Here is a 16,464-nt window from a genome sequence, read left to right on the forward strand (position 1 = left end):
TAATGGAGGATTGTGATGACAAATATAATGGAGCATTGTAATGACTAGGGCTTGGAGCATTATGATGACAAGGGCCAATGAGAATTTTCATGACAAGGTCGTGAAGCATTTTGATGACAAGATCCTGGAGCATTGCGATGAGAAAAACATGAAGCCCTGTGATGACAAGTCTCATGGAGCGTACTGATGACAAGGGGCTGGAACATTGTGATTACAGGTGTCTTCGAACATTGTGATGACAAGGGCATGGAGCATTGTGAGGAGAAGGCAAAGGAGCATTCTGATGACATGCGTCATTGAGCTTTCTGATGACAAAGCATGAAGCATTGTGATTACATGGGTCTTGGAGCATTGTGATGAAAAGGGCATGGATCATTGTGATTAAAAAGGCATGGAGCCTTTTCATGACAGGGTTCAAGGAGCATACAGACAACAAGAGTCATGGAGCATTTTGATGACAAGTATATTGAGCATTGTGATGACAATGGTCATGGAGCATTGTGATGAGAAGACCATGGATAATTGTGATGACGAGCGTGAAGGGGCATTGTGATGACAAGTGTTATGGAATATTGTGATCACTAGGTTTTGGAGCATTGTTATGACAGAGGTCATGGAGCATTTTGATTTCATTGTGATGACAATAGCAGGAAGCATTATGATGATGATCATGTTGCATTTTGATGAGACGGTTCATGGATCACTGAGATGAAAAGGGGCATGGAGCATTGTGATTACAGGGGTCTTGGAGCATTGTCATGACAAAGGCATGGAACATCGTGACAACAGCGTTCATGGAGCATTTTTATGACAGGGATAATGGAGCATTGTAATGGCAACTGCATGGAGCACTGTGATGAGAAGGCCATGGAGTATTCTGATGACATGCATCATGGAGCTTTGTGATGACAAGGGCATGGAGCAATGTGATGAGAGCTTTCATGGAGCATTGTGATAACATTGACATGGAACATTGTGATGCCAAGCGTCATGGATCTTTATGATGACAAAGGTCATGGAGCATTTTGATGACAAGTGCGTTAGCAATGTGATGAGAAGGGCTGTGAGCATTGTGATGACAGCGTAATGGAGCAATTTGATGAAAAATGTTATGGAATATTTTGATGACAAGGGTTATGGAACACTGTGATGTCAGCGGTCATGGAGCATTTTGATGAAAAGCGTCATGGAGCATTTTGATGAGAGGTGTTAAGGAATATTGTGATGTCAGGGGTCATCGAACATTGTGATGATAAGTGCATGTAGCATTGTGATGACAGGAGTCATGGAGCATTGTGATGACAGCGGGGAGGGAGTATTGTGATGAATAGTGATGTAACATTGTGATATCAGTGGTGAGAGAGCATTTTGATGAGAAATGCATGGAGCATTGTGAAGACAATGGTAATGGAGCATTGTGATGACAAGGTTGTGGAGCACTGTGATGACAAGCACATGGCACATTGTGATGACATGTGTCACGGAGCATTGTGCTGACAACCTCATGGAGCATTGTGATGACAAGGGTCATGGAGCATTGTGCAGAGAAAGGCATAGAGCATTTGGATGACAAGGGTCAAAGAGCATTGTGATGAAAAGTACATAGAGCATTGTGGTTAAAATGGTCACAGAGACTGTTGATGACGAGGGCATGGACCACTGTGATAACAATGGTCATGAAGCATTGTGATGACTGGAGTCACGGAGCATTGTGATGACAGGGGTCATTGAGCATTGTGATAACAAGGGCATGGAACATTGTCTAATATGTTTCATGGATTATTGCGATGACAGTTGAAATGGTGCATTGTGATGACAAGGGCATGGAGCATTGTGATGACCAGGTCATGCAGTATTGTGAAGACAGGTGTCAGGGAGCATTGTGATGACATATGTAAAGGCCCATTGTGATGACAATGGCATGGAGCATTGTGATGCCAAGTGTCATGGAGGATTCTGATAACAAAGTTAATGGAGCATTGTGATGACAATGGCTTGGAGCATTGTGATGACAATGGTTAGGGAGCATTATGCCGACAAGTGCATGGAGAATTGTGATGACAAATGTCATGGAGCATTCTGATGACAAGCTTGTGGAGTATTTTGATGACAATTGCATGGATCATTGTGATGAAAACGGCATGTGGCATTGTGATGGAGAAGGCATGGAGCATGTCTTTGACAGGGTTCAAGGAGCATTCTGATGACAAGTGTCAGGAAGCATTGTGATGACAAGTGTATTGAGAATTGTGATGACAAAGGTCATGGATCATTGTGATGACAAGGGCATAGAGTATTGTGATAACAGTCATCATGGAGCTTTGTGATGACAAGTGTTATGGAACATTGTGATCACAAGGGTTTGGAGCATTGTGATGAGAGAGGTCATGGAACATTTTGAATTCAAGGAGCATGGAGCATTGTGATGACAGGAGTCATGCAGCACTTGATATCAGGGATCATGGAGCATTTTGATGAAAAGGGTCATAGAGCATTTTGATGACATGTGTTATGGAACATTTGATGTCAGGGATCATCGAACATTGTGATGATAAGTGCATGTAGCATTTTGATGACAGGAGTCATGGAACATTGTGATGAGAGGGGTGAGGGAATATTGTGATGAATAGTGATGTAACACTGTGATATCAGTGGTGAGAGAGCATTTTGATGAGAAGTGCATGGAGCATTGTGATGACAAGTGTATTGAGAATTGTGATGACAAAGTCATGTAGCATTGTGATGAAAAGGGCATGGAGTATTGTGATGACAGGCATCATGGAGCGTTGTGATGACAGTGCTATGGAACATTGTGATCTCAAGTGTTTGGAGCATTGTGATGAGAGAGGTCATGGATCATTTTGATTTCAAAGTGCATGGAGCATTGTGATGACAGGGGTCATGGATCATTGTGATATCAGGGATCACAGAGAATTTTGATGCAAAGGTTCATGGAGCATTTTGATGACAGGGGTTTTGGAACATTGTGATATCAGGAGTCATCGAACATTGTGATGATAACTGCATGTAGCATAGTGATGACAGGAGTCATGGAACACTGGGATGAGAGGGGTGAGGGAATATTGTGATGAATAGTGATGTAAGATTGTGATATCAGTGGTGTGAGAGCATTATGATGAGAAGTGCATGGAGCATTGTGATGACAAGGTTTATGGAGCATTGTGATGACAAGATTGTGGAGCACTCTGATGACAACCACATGGTGAATTGTGAAGATATGTGTCATGGAGCATTGTGCTGACAAGCACATGGAGCATTGTGATGACAACGGTCATGGAGCATTGTGCTTAGAAAGGCATAGAGCATTGTGATGACAAGGGTCAAAGAGCATTGTGATGAAAAGTTCATGGAGCATTGTGGTTAAAGTGGTCACAGAGACTGTTGATGACGAGGACATGGACCATTGTTATGACAAAGGATATGAAGCATTGTGACGACTGGAGCCACGGAGCATTGTGATGACAGGGGTCATGGAGCGTTGTGATAAAAAGGGCAGGGAGCATTTTGATGACAAGTGCATGGAGCATTGGTCTAATAAGTTCCATGGATTATTGCGATGACAGTTGGAATGGCACATTGTGATCACAAGGGCATGGAGCATTGTGATGACCTGGTCATGAATTATTGTGTAGACATGTGTCAGGGAGCATTGTTATGACATATGTAATGGCCCATTGTGATGACAATGTCATGGAGCATTGTGATGCCATGTGTCATGGAGGATTCTGATGACAAAGGTAATGGAGCATTGTGATGACAATGGCTTGGAGCATTGTGATGACAAGGGTCAGGGAGCATTGTGCTGGCAAGTGCATGGAGAATTGTGATGACAAGGTTCATGGAGCCTTCTGATGACAAGCTTGTGGAGAATTTTGATGAAAATGGCATGGAGCATTGTGATGAAAACTGCATGGGGCACTGTGATGAAAAAGGCATGGAACATTTTCGTGACAGGGTTCAAGGAGCATTCTGACGACAAGTGTCAGGGAGCATTGTGATGTCAAGTGTATTGAGAATTGTGATGACAAAGATCATGGAGCATTGTGATGAAAAGGGTATGGAGTATTTTGATGACAGTCATCATGGATCGTTGTGATGACAAGTGTTATGGAACACTGTGATCACAAGGTTTTGGAGCATTGTGATGACAGAGGTCATGGATCACTTTGATTTCAAGGAGCATGGAGCATTGTGATGACAAGGGCATGAAGCAATTTGATCCCAAGGTTCATGGAGGATTGTGATGACAATGGTAATGGAGTATTGTGATGACAAGCACATAGAGCATTGTAATGACAATGTCATGTAGCATTTGGCTGACAAAGACATGGAGCATTGTGATGACAGGTGTCATGGAGCACTGTGATGACAAGCGTCACAGAGCATTGTGAATACTGGGGTCCTGGAGCATTGGGATGACTAGGGCATGGATCATTGTGATGACAAGGGTCTTGGAGCACTGGGCTAAACATGTTCATGGAGGATTTTGATGACAGGGGTCATGGAGCATAGTGATGAGTAGGAAATGGAGCATTGTGATGACAAGAGTCCCGGATCATTGTGTTGTCAGGTGTCATGGAGTGTTGTGATGACAGTGATCATGGAGCATTGTGATGATATTGGCCATTGAGCATTGTGATGAGTAGGTCGTGGAGCATTGGGCTGAAAATGTTCAGGGATTATTGTGATGACAGTTATCATGGAGCATTGTGATGACAAGGGAATGGAGCATTGTGATGTGAAGACCATGGAGACTTGGGATGACTATTCTCATGGAGCATTCTCATGAAAAGGGGTATGGAGCATTGTGATTACAGGGGTCTTGGAACATTGTGTTGACTAGGGCATGGAGCATTGTGATGAGAAGGCCATGGTCCATTCTGATGACATGTGCAATGGAGCTTTGTGATGACAACGGCATGGAGCATTGTGATTACAGGGATCTTGGAACATTGTGATGAAAATGTCACGGATCATTGTGATGAAAAAGGCATGGAGCCTTGTCATGACAGGGTTCAAGGAGCATACAGATGACAAGTGTCAGGGGGCATTGTGATGACAAGTGTTTTGAGCATTGTGATGACAAAGATCATGGAGCATTGTGATGAGAAGACCATGGATAATTGTGATGAGGAGTGTCATGGGGTGTTGTGATGATAAGTCTTATGGAACATGGTGATAACAAGGGTTTGGAGCATTATGATGACAGAGGTCATGGAGAATATTGATTTCATGGTGATCACAATAGCCTGAAACATTATGATGATGGGCATGGTGCATTGTGATGATAGGGTTCATGGAATATTGAGATGAAAAGGGGCATAGAACATTGTGATTACATGGGTCTAGGAGCATTGTGATGACAAGGGCATGGAGCATTGTGAGGAGTAGCACAAGGAGCACTGTAATTACATTTGTCATTGAGCTTTGTGATGACAACTGCATGGAGCATTGTGATGAAAAGGGCATGGAGTATTGTGATTACAGGAGTCATAGAGCGTTGTGATGACAAGTGTTATGGAATATTATGATTACAAGGGTTTGGAGCATTGTGATGATAGAGGTCATTGATCATTTTGATTTCAAGGTTCATGGAGCATTGTGATGACAAGGGCATGAAGCAATGTGATCCCAAGCCTCACGGAGGATTGTGATGACAATGGAAAAGGATTATTGTGATGACAAGCGTATAGAGCATTGTAATGACGAGGTCATGTAGCATTTTGTTGACAATGGCATGGAGCATTGTGATGACATATGTCATGGAGCACGGTGATGACAAGCGTCACGGAGCATTGTGAATACAGGGGTCATGGAGCATTGGGATGACAAGGACATGGATCATTGTGATGACAAGTTTCCTGGAGCACTGGGTTGAAAATGTTCATGGAGTGTTGTGATGACAGCGTTCATGGAGCATTGTGATGACTAGGGAATGGAGCATTGTGATGACAAGAGTCCCGGATCATTGTGTTTTCAGGTGTCATGGAGTGTTGTGATGACTGTGGTCATGGAGCATTGTGATGATATTGGCCATGGAGCGTTGTGATGAGTAGGTCGTGGAGCATTGGGCTGAAAATATTCATGGATTATTGTGATGACAGGGATCATGGAGCATTGTGATTACAAGGGAATGGAGCATGGTGATGAAAAGGTCGTGGAGCATTGTGATTTGAAGACCATGGAGACGTGTGATGACAAGTCTCATGGAGCATTCTGAAGAAAAGGGGCATGGAGCATTGTGATTACAGGGGTCTTGGAACATTGTGATGACTAGGGCATGGAGCATTTGATGAGAAGGCCATGGAGCATTCTGATGACATGCGTCATGGAACATTGTGCTGAGAAATGCATAGAGCCCTGTGATGACAAGGGTCAAAGAGCATTGTGATGAAAAGTTCATGGAGCATTGTGGTTAAAAAGGTCACAGAGGCTGTTGATGACGAGGGAATGGACTATTGTGATGACAAAGGTCATGAAGCATTGTAAAGACTGGAGTCACGGAGCATTGTGATGACAGGGTCAATGGAAGAATGTGATAACAAGGTAATGGAACATTGTGATGACAAGGGCATGGAGCATTGTGATGACCAGGTCATGCAGTATTGTGAAGACAGGTGTCAGGGAGCATTGTTATGACACATGTCATGGCCCATTGTGATGACAATGGCATGGAGCCTTGTGATGCCAAGTGTCATGGAGGATTCTGATGACAAATGTAATGGAGCATTGTGATGACTAGGGCTTGGAGCATTATGATGACAAGGGTCAGGGAACATTGTGCTGGCAAGTGCATGGAGAATTGTGATGACAAGGGTCATGGAGCATTCTGATGACAGGCTTGTGGAGTATTTTGATGACAATGGCATGGAGCATTGTGATGAAAATGGCATGGGGCATTGTGATGAAAAAGGCATGGAGCCTTTTCGTGACAGGTTTCAAGGAGCATTCTGATGACAAGTGTCAGGGAGCATTGTGATGACAAGTGTATTGAGAATTGTGATCACAAAGGTCATGGAACATTGTGATGAAAAGGGCATGGAATATTGTGATGACAGGCATCATGGAGCGTTGTGATGACAAGTGTTATGGAACACTGTGATCACAAGTGTTTGGAGCATTGTGATGACAGAGGTCCTGGATCATTTTGATTTCAAGGAGCCTGGAGCATTGTGATGACAAGGGCATGAATCAATGTGATCCCTAGGTTCATGAAGGATTGTGATGACAATGGAAATGGAGTATTGTAATGACAAGCGCATAGAGCATTGTAATGACAAGGTCATGCAGCATTTTGCTGACAAAGGCATGGAGCATTGTGATGACATGTGTCATGGAGCACTGTGATGACAAGCGTCAAGGATCATTGTGAATACAGGGGTCATGGACCATTGGGTTGACAAGTGCATGGATCAGTGTGATGACAAGTTTCCTGGAGCACTGGGCTGAAAATGTTCATGGAGGATTTTGATGACAGGGTTTATGGAGCATTGTGATGTGTAGGAAATGGAGCATTGTGATGACAAGAGTCCCAGATCATTGTGTTGTCAGCTGTCATGGAGTGTTGTGTTGACAGTGGTCATGGAGCATTGTGATGATATTGGCCATGGACCATTGTGATGAATAGGTCGTGGAGCATTGGGCTGAAAATGTTCATGGATTATTGTGATGACAGTTATCATGGAGCATTGTGATGACAAGGGAATGGAGCATGGTGATGACAAGTTCCTGGAGAATTGTGATATGAAGACCATGGAGACTTGTGATGATAAGTCTCATGGAGCATTGTGATGAAAAGGGGCATGGAGCATTGTGATTACAGGGGTCTTGTAACATTGTTATGACTAGAGCATGGAGCATTGTGATGAGAAGGACATGGAGCATTCTGATGACATGCATCATGGAGCTTTGTGATGACAAGGGCATGGAGCATTGTGATTACAGGGATCTTGGAGCATTGTGATGAAAAGGGCACGGATCATTGTGATGAAAAAGGCATGGAGCCTTGTCATGACAGGGTTCAAGGAGCATACTGATGACAAGTGTCAGGGGGCATTGTGATGACAAGTGTATTGAGCATTGTGATGACAAAGATCATGGAGCATTGTGATGAGAACACCATGGATAATTGTGATGAGGTGCATCATGGGGTATTGTAATGATAAGTGTTATGGATCACTGTGATAACAAGGGTTTGGAGCATTATGATGACAGAGGTCATGGAGAATATTGATTTCATTGTGATGACAATAGCTTGAAGCATTATGATGATGGGCATGGTGCATTGTGATGACAGGGTTCATGGAGCATTGAGATGAGAAGGGGCATAGAGCATTGTGATTACATGGGTCTTGGAGCATTGTGATGACAAGGGCATGGAGCATTGTGATGAAAAGGCCTAGAGTATTGTGATGGCAGGCGTCATACAGCGTTGTGACGACAACTGTTATGGAATATTGTGATTACAAGGGTTTGGAGCATTGTGATGATACAGGTCATGGATCATTTTGATTTCAAGGCGCATGGAGCATTGTGATGACAAGGGCATGAAGCAATGTGATCCCAAGGCTCACGGAGGATTGTGATGACAATGGAAATGGAGTTTGTTGATGACAAGCGTATAGAGCATTGTAATGACAAGGTAATGTAGCATTTTGTTGACAAAGGCATGGAGCATTGTGATGACATGTGTCATGGAGCACGGTGATGACAAGCGTCACGGAGCAATGTGAATACAGGGGTCATGGAGCATTGGGATGACAAGGGCATGGATCATTTTGATGACAAATTTCCTGGAGCACTGGGCTGAAAATGTTCATGGAGTGTTGTGATGACAGCATTCTTGGAGCATTGTGATGAGTAGGGAATGGAGCATTGTGATGACAAGAGTCCCGGATCATTGTGTTTTCAGGTGTCATGGAGTATTGTGATGACAGAGGTCATGGAGCATTGTGATGAAAACGGCATGGGGCATTGTGATGAAAAAGGCATGGAGCCTTTTCATGACAGGTTTCAAGGAGCATTCTGATGACAAGTGTCAGGGAACATTGTTATGACAAGTGTATTGAGAATTGTGATGACAAAGTTCATGGAGCATTGTGATGAAAAGGGCATGGAATATTGTGATGACAGGCATCATGGAGCGTTGTGATGACAAGTGTTATGGAGCATTGTGATCACAAGGTTTTGGAGCATTGTGATGACAGAGGTCATGGATCATTTTGATTTCAAGGAGCATGGAGCATTGTGATAACAAAGGCATGAAGCAATGTGATCCCAAGGTTCATGGAGGATTGTGATGAAAATGGTAATGGTGTATTGTGAAGACAAGTGCATAGAACATTGTAATTAAAAGCTCATGTCGCATTTTGCTGACAAATGCATGGAGCATTGTGATGACATTTGTCATGGAGCACTGTGATGGCAAGCGTCAAGGAGCATTGTGAATACAGGGGTCATGGAGCATTGGGATGACAAAGGCATGGATCATTGTGATGACAAGGGTCATGAATCATTGGGCTTAAAATATTCATGGCGTATTGTGATGACAGGGTTCATGGAGCATTGTGATGACTAGGGAATTGAGCACTGTGGTGACAAGAGTCCCGGATCATTGTGTTGTCAGGTGTCATAGAGTGTTGTGATGACAGAGGTCATGGAGCATTGTGATGATATTGGTCATGGAGCATTGTCATGAGAAGGTCATGGAGCATTGTGCTGAAAATATTCATGGAGTATTGTCATGACAGTGGTCAAGGAGCACTCTGATGACAAGGGAATGGCACATGCTGATGACAAGGTCTTGGAGCCTTGTGATGAGAAGACCATGAAGACTTGTGATGAGAAGTCTCATGGAGAATTCTGATGAAAAGGGGCATGGAGCATTGTGATTTCAGGGATCTTGGAGATTTGTGATGACAAGGGCATGGAGCATTGTGATTACAAGGCTCTTGGAGCATTGTGATGAGAAGTGTCATCGAGCCTTCTGTTGACAAGTCCATGGAGCATTTTGAAGGCAGGGGTCATGGAGCATTGTTATTACAGGTGTAATGGAGCATTGTGATGAAAAGTGCATGGATCATTGTGATTACAAGGTATATGGAGCACTGTGATGACAAATTTGTGGACCGTTGTAATGAAAAGCCTGTTGCACATTGTGATGACAAGGGTCATGGAGCATTGTGAAGAAAAGTTCACGGAGCACTGTGGTTAAAAAGGTCACAGAGACTGTTGATGACGTGGGCATGGACCATTGTGATGACAAAGGTCATGAAGCATTGTGATGACTGGAGTCACGGAGCATTGTGATGACAGGTGTCATGGAGCATTGTGATAACAAGGGCATGGAGCATTGTGATGACAATGGCATGGAGCATTGGTCTAATAAGTTTCATGGATTATAGCGATGACATTTGGAAAGGCACATTGTGATCACAAGGCCATGGAGCATTGTGATGACCAGGTCATGGATTATTGTGAAGGCAGTTGTCAGGGAGCATTGTGATGACATATGTAATGGCCCGATGACAACAATGGCATGGAGCATTGTGATGCCAAGTGTCATGGAGGATTCTGATGACAATGGTAATGGAGCATTGTGATGACAATGGATTGGAGCATTGTGATGACAGGGGCATGGAGCATTACTCTGACAAGTTTCATGGATAATTGTGTTGAAAGTGGGCTTGGCATACTGTGATAACAAGGGCATGGAGCATTGTGATTACAAGGTCATGGATTATTGTGAAGACATGTGTCAGGGAGCATAGTGATGACATATTTCATTGTCCATTGTGATGACAATGGCATGGAGCATTGTGATGCCAAGTGTTATGGAGGATTGTGATGACAAAGGTAATGGAGCCTTGTGATGACAAGGGCTTGGAGCATCGTGATGACAAGGGCATGGATCATTTTGATGACAATGGCCATTGAGAATTTTGATGAAAAGTTCGTGAAGCATTGTGATGACAAAGGCATGGAGCTTGCTATGACAGGGAAAAGGGGGCATTGCAATGACAAGTGCGTGGAGAATTGTGATGACAAGAGCATGTAACATTCTGATGAGAATTGTCATGGAGCATTGTGATGACAAGGACGTGGAGAACTGTGATGACAAGGGACATGAACATTGTCATTACCAGGACATGGAGCATTGTGATGGCAAGACCGTGGAGCACTGTGATGAGAAGACCATGGATACTTGTGGTGACGAGCATCATGGAGCACTGTAATGACAAGGGACAATGAGCAATGTGATGACAGGTGTCATGGAGCACTGTGATGAGAGGGGTCATGGATCACTGTGATGACAAGGGTCATGCAGAATTTTGATGACAAGGGCGAGGAGCATTGTGATGAGAAGACCATAGATAATTGTGATGACAAGCGTCATGGAGCAGTGTAATGACAAGGTGTATGGAGCATTGTGATGAGAGGGGTTATGGAGCATTGTGATGACAAGGGTCATGGAGCTTTCTGATGACAAGCTTGTGGAATATTGTGATGACAACGGCATGGATCATTGTGAAGAAAAGGGCATGGAGCATTGTGATAACAAGGGCATGGAGCATTGTGATGACAAGGGCATGGAACATTGTTCTAATAAGTCTCATAGATTATTGTGATGACAGTTGGAAAGGTGCATTGTGATGAAAATGGAATGGAGCATTGTGATGCCAAGTGTCATGGAGGATTCTGATGACAAAGGTAATGGCCCATTGTGCTGACAAGTGCATGGAGAATTGTGATGACAAGGGTCATGGAGCATTCTGATGACAAGCTTGTGGAGTATTTTGATGACAATGTCATGGAGCATTGTGATGAAAAAGGCATGGAGCCTTTTTGTGACAGGGATAAAGCAGCATTCTGACGACAAGTGTCAGGAAGCATTTTGATGACAAGTGTATTGAGAATTGTGATGACAAATGTCATGGTTCATTGTGATGAAAAGGGGATGGAGTGTTGTGATGACACGTGTTATGGAACATTGTGATCAAAAGGGTTTGGAGCATTGTGATGACAGAGGTCATGGTTCATTTTGATTTCAAGGAGCATGGAGCATTGTGATGACAAGGGCATGAAGCAATGTGATCCCAAGCTTCATGGAGGATTGTGATGACAATGGTAATGGAGTATTGTGATGACAAACACATAGAGCATTGTTATGACAAGGTCATATAGAATTTTGCTGACAAAGGCCAGGAACATTGTGATGACAGTTGTCATGGAGCACTGTGATGACATGTGTCACGGAGCATTGTGAATACAGTGGTCATGGAGCATTGGGATGACAAGGGAATGGATCATTGTGATGACAAGTGTCATGGAGCACTGGGCCAAAAATGTTCATGGAGTGTTGTGATGACAGGGGTCATGGAGCATTGTGATGGCAGAGGTCATGGAGAATTTTGATTTCATTGTGCTGACAATAGCCTGAAGCATTATGATGAGGGGCATGATGCATTGTGATGACAGGGTTCATGGAGCATTGAGATGAAAAGGGGAATGGAGCATTGTGATTACAGGGGTCTTGGAGCACTGTGATGACAACGGCATTGAGCATTTTGATGAGAAGGACATGGAACCTTCTGATGACATGTGTCATGGAGATTTGTGATGACAAGGGCATGGAGCATTGTGATTACATGGGTTTTGGAGCATTGTGATGAGAGGTGTCCTCGAGCCTTGTGATGACAAGGCCATGGAACATTTTGATAGCAGGGGTCATGGAGCATTCTTATGACAGATGTAATGGAGCATTGTGATGAGAAGGGCATGGATCATTGTGATTTCAAAGTTTATGGAGCACTGTGATGACAAATTTGTGGACCGTTTTAATGAAAAGTGTGTGGCACATTGTGATGACAAGGGTCATGGAGAAGTTTTCTGACAAAGACATGGAGAATTGTGATGACAAGGGTCACGGAGCATTGTGATGAAAAGTTCATGGAGCATTGTGGTTACAAAGGTAACAGAGCCATGTGATGACGCGGGCATGGACCATTGTGGTAACAAATGTTATGAAGCACTGTGATGACTGGAGTCATGGAGCATTGTGATGACAGGGGTCATGGAGCATTGTGGTGACAAGGGCATGGAGCATTGTCCTTATAAATGCATAGAGCATTGTGACGACAAGGGTCAAAAAGCATTGTGATGAAAAGTTCATGGAGCATTGTGGTTAAAATGGTCACAGAGACTGTGGATGACGAGGGCATGGACCATTGTGATGACAAAGGTCATGAAGCATTGTGATGACTGGAGTCACGGAGCATTGTGATGACAGGGGTCATGGAGCATTGTGATACCAAGGGCATGGAGCATTGTGATGGCAAGGGCATGGAACATTGGTCTACTAAGTTTCATGGATTATAGCGATGACATTTGCAAAGGCGCATTGTGATCACAAGGACATGGAGCATTGTGAAGACCAGGTCATGCATTATTGTGAAGGCAGTTGTCAGGGAGCACTGTGATGACATATGTAATGGCCCATTGTGATGACAATGGCATTGAGCATTGTGATGCCAAGTGTCATGGAGGATACTGATGACAAAGGTAATGGAGCTTTGTGATGACAATGGATTTGAGCATTGTGATGACAAGTGTAAGGGAGCATTGTGCTGACAAGTGCATGGAGAATTGTGATGACTAGGGTAATGGAGCATTCTGATGACAGGATTGTGGTGTGTTTTGATGACAATAGCATGGAGCATTTTGATGAAAATGACGTGGCGCATTGTGATGAATAAGGCATGGGGTATTGTGATGAAAAATGCATGGAGCCTTTTTGTGACAGGGTTCAAGGAGCATTCTGACGACAAGTGTCAGGGAGCATTAAGATGACAAGTGTATTGAGAATTGTGAGGACAAATTTCATGGAGCATTGTGATGACAAGGGCATGGAATATTGTGATGACAGGCAGCATGGAGCGTTGTGATGACAAGTGTGATGGAACATGGTAATCACAAGGGTTTGGAGAATTGTGATGAGAGAGGTCATGAATCATTTTGATTTCAAGGAGCATGGAGCATTGTGATGACAAGGGCATGAAGCAATGTGATCCCAAGTTTCATGGAGGATTGTGATGACAATGGTAATGCAGTATTGTGATGACAAGCTCATAGAGCATTGTTATGACAATGTCATATAGAATTTTGCTGACAAAGCCCAGGAGCATTGTGATGACAGTTGTCATGGAGCACTGTGATGACAAGTGTCATGGAGGTTTGTGAATACAGTGGTCAGGGAGCATAGGGATGACAAGGGCATGGATCATTGTATTCACAAGGGTAATGGAGCTCTGGACTGAAAATGTTCATGGAGTATTGTTATGACAGGGTCATGGAGCATTGTGATGAAGGAGGTCATGGAGAATTTTGATTTCATTGTGCTGACAATATCCTGAAGCATTATGATGAAGGGCATGATGCACTGTGATGACAGGGTTCATGGAACAATGATTTGAAAAGGGGCATGAAGCATTGTGATTACAGGGGTCTTGGAGCATTGTGATGACAAGGGCATCGCCATTTTCATGAGAAGGCCATGGAACATTCTGATGACATGTGTCATGGAGATATGAGATGACAAGCTCATGGAGCATTGTGATTACAAGGGTCTTGGAGCTTTGTGATGAGAAGTGTCATCGAGCCTTGTGATGACAAGGCCATGGAGCATTTTGATGGCAGGGGTCATGGAGCATTGTTATAACAGGTGTAATGGAAAATTGTGGTGAAAAGGGCATGGATCATTGTGATTACAAGGTTTATGGAGCACTGTGATGACAAATTTGTGGACCGTTGTAATGATAAGCGTGTGGCACATTGTGATGACAAGGGTCATGGAGCATTTTTCTGACAAAGGCATGGAACACTGTGATGACAGAGGTGAGGGAGTATTGTGATGAATAGTGATGTAACATTGTGATATGTTTGGTGAGAGAGCATTTTGATGAGAAGTGCTTTGAGAATTGTGATGACAATGTGTATGGAGCATTGTGATGACAAGATTGTGGAGCACTGTGATGACAAGCACATGGCGCATTGTGATGACATGTGTCATGGAGCATTGTGCTGACAAGCGCAGGGAGCATTGTGATGACAAGGGTCATGGAGCATTGTGCTGAGAAAGGCATAGAGCATTGTGATGACAAGGGTCAAAGAGCATTGTGATGAAAATTTCATGGAGCATTGTGGTTAAAAACATCACAGAGACTCTTGATGACGAGGGCATTGACCACTGTGATGACGAAGGTCATGAAGCATTGTGATGACTGGAGTCACGGAGCATTGTGGTGACAGGTGTCATGGAGCATTGTGATAACAAGGGCATGGAGCATTCTGATGACAAGGTCATGGAGCATTGTGATGACAAGGGCATGGAGCATTGTGATGAGAAAGTCATGGAGTATTGTGAAGACAGGTGTAAGGGAGCATTGTGATGACATATGTCATGGTCCATTGTGATGACAATGGCAGGGAGCATATTGATGCCAAATGTAATGGAGGATTGTCATGACAAATATAATGGAGCATTGTGATGACTAGCGCTTGAAGCATTATGATGACAAAGGCCATTGAGAATGTTCATGACAAGTTCGTGAAGCATTGTGATGACAAGGTCCTGGAGCACTGTGATGAGATAACCATGGAGACTTGTGAGGACAAATCTCATGGAGCATACTGATGAAAAGGGGCATGGAGCATTGTGATTATAGGGGTCTTGGAACATTGTGATGACAAGGGCATGGAGCATTGTGAGGAGAAGGCCAAGCAGCATTCTAATGATATGCGTCATTGAGCTTTGTGATGACAAGGGCATGGAGAATTATGATTACAGGGGTCTTAGAGCATTGTGATGAAAAAGACATGGATCATTGTGATGAAAAAGGCATGGAGCCTTGTCATGACAGTGTTCAAGGAGCATACAGACAACAAGTGTCAGGGAACATTTTGGTGACAAGTGTATTGAGCATTATGATGACAAAGTTCATGGAGCATTGTGATGAGAAGACCATGGATAACTGTAATGACGAGCATCATGGGGCATTGTGATGACAAGAGTTATGGAATATTGTGGTCACAAGGGTTTGGAGCACTGTTATGACAGAAGTCATGGAGCATTTTGATTTCATTGTGATGACAATAGCATGAAGCATTATGATGACGGGCATGGTGCATTGTGATGACAGGGTTCATGGAGCATTGAGATGAAAAGGGACATCGATAATTGTGATTACAGGGGTCTTGGAGCATTGTGATGACAAGTGCATCGTGCATTTTGATGAGAAGGCCATGGAACATTCTGATGACATGTGTCATGGAGATATGCGATGACAAGGTCATGGAGCATTGTGATTACAAGGGTCTTGGAGCATTGTGATGAGAAGTTTCATCGAGCCTTGTGATGACAAGGCCATGGAGCATTTTGATGGCAGG

General features: G+C 43.6%; 1 long non-coding RNA gene across 1 annotated transcript in view; it reads left to right on the forward strand.

The window, feature by feature from the left end:
• Positions 1 to 16,464, forward strand: part of LOC308610525 — a 926,875-nt gene that overhangs the window by 37,577 nt on the left and 872,834 nt on the right. The gene's annotated exons all lie outside the window — the stretch shown is intronic.

The sequence above is a fragment of the Mesoplodon bidens genome (assembly GCF_964165515.1).
Source record: "Mesoplodon bidens genome assembly, contig: HAP1_SCAFFOLD_46, whole genome shotgun sequence".
Classification (NCBI taxonomy): Eukaryota; Metazoa; Chordata; class Mammalia; order Artiodactyla; family Ziphiidae; genus Mesoplodon; species Mesoplodon bidens.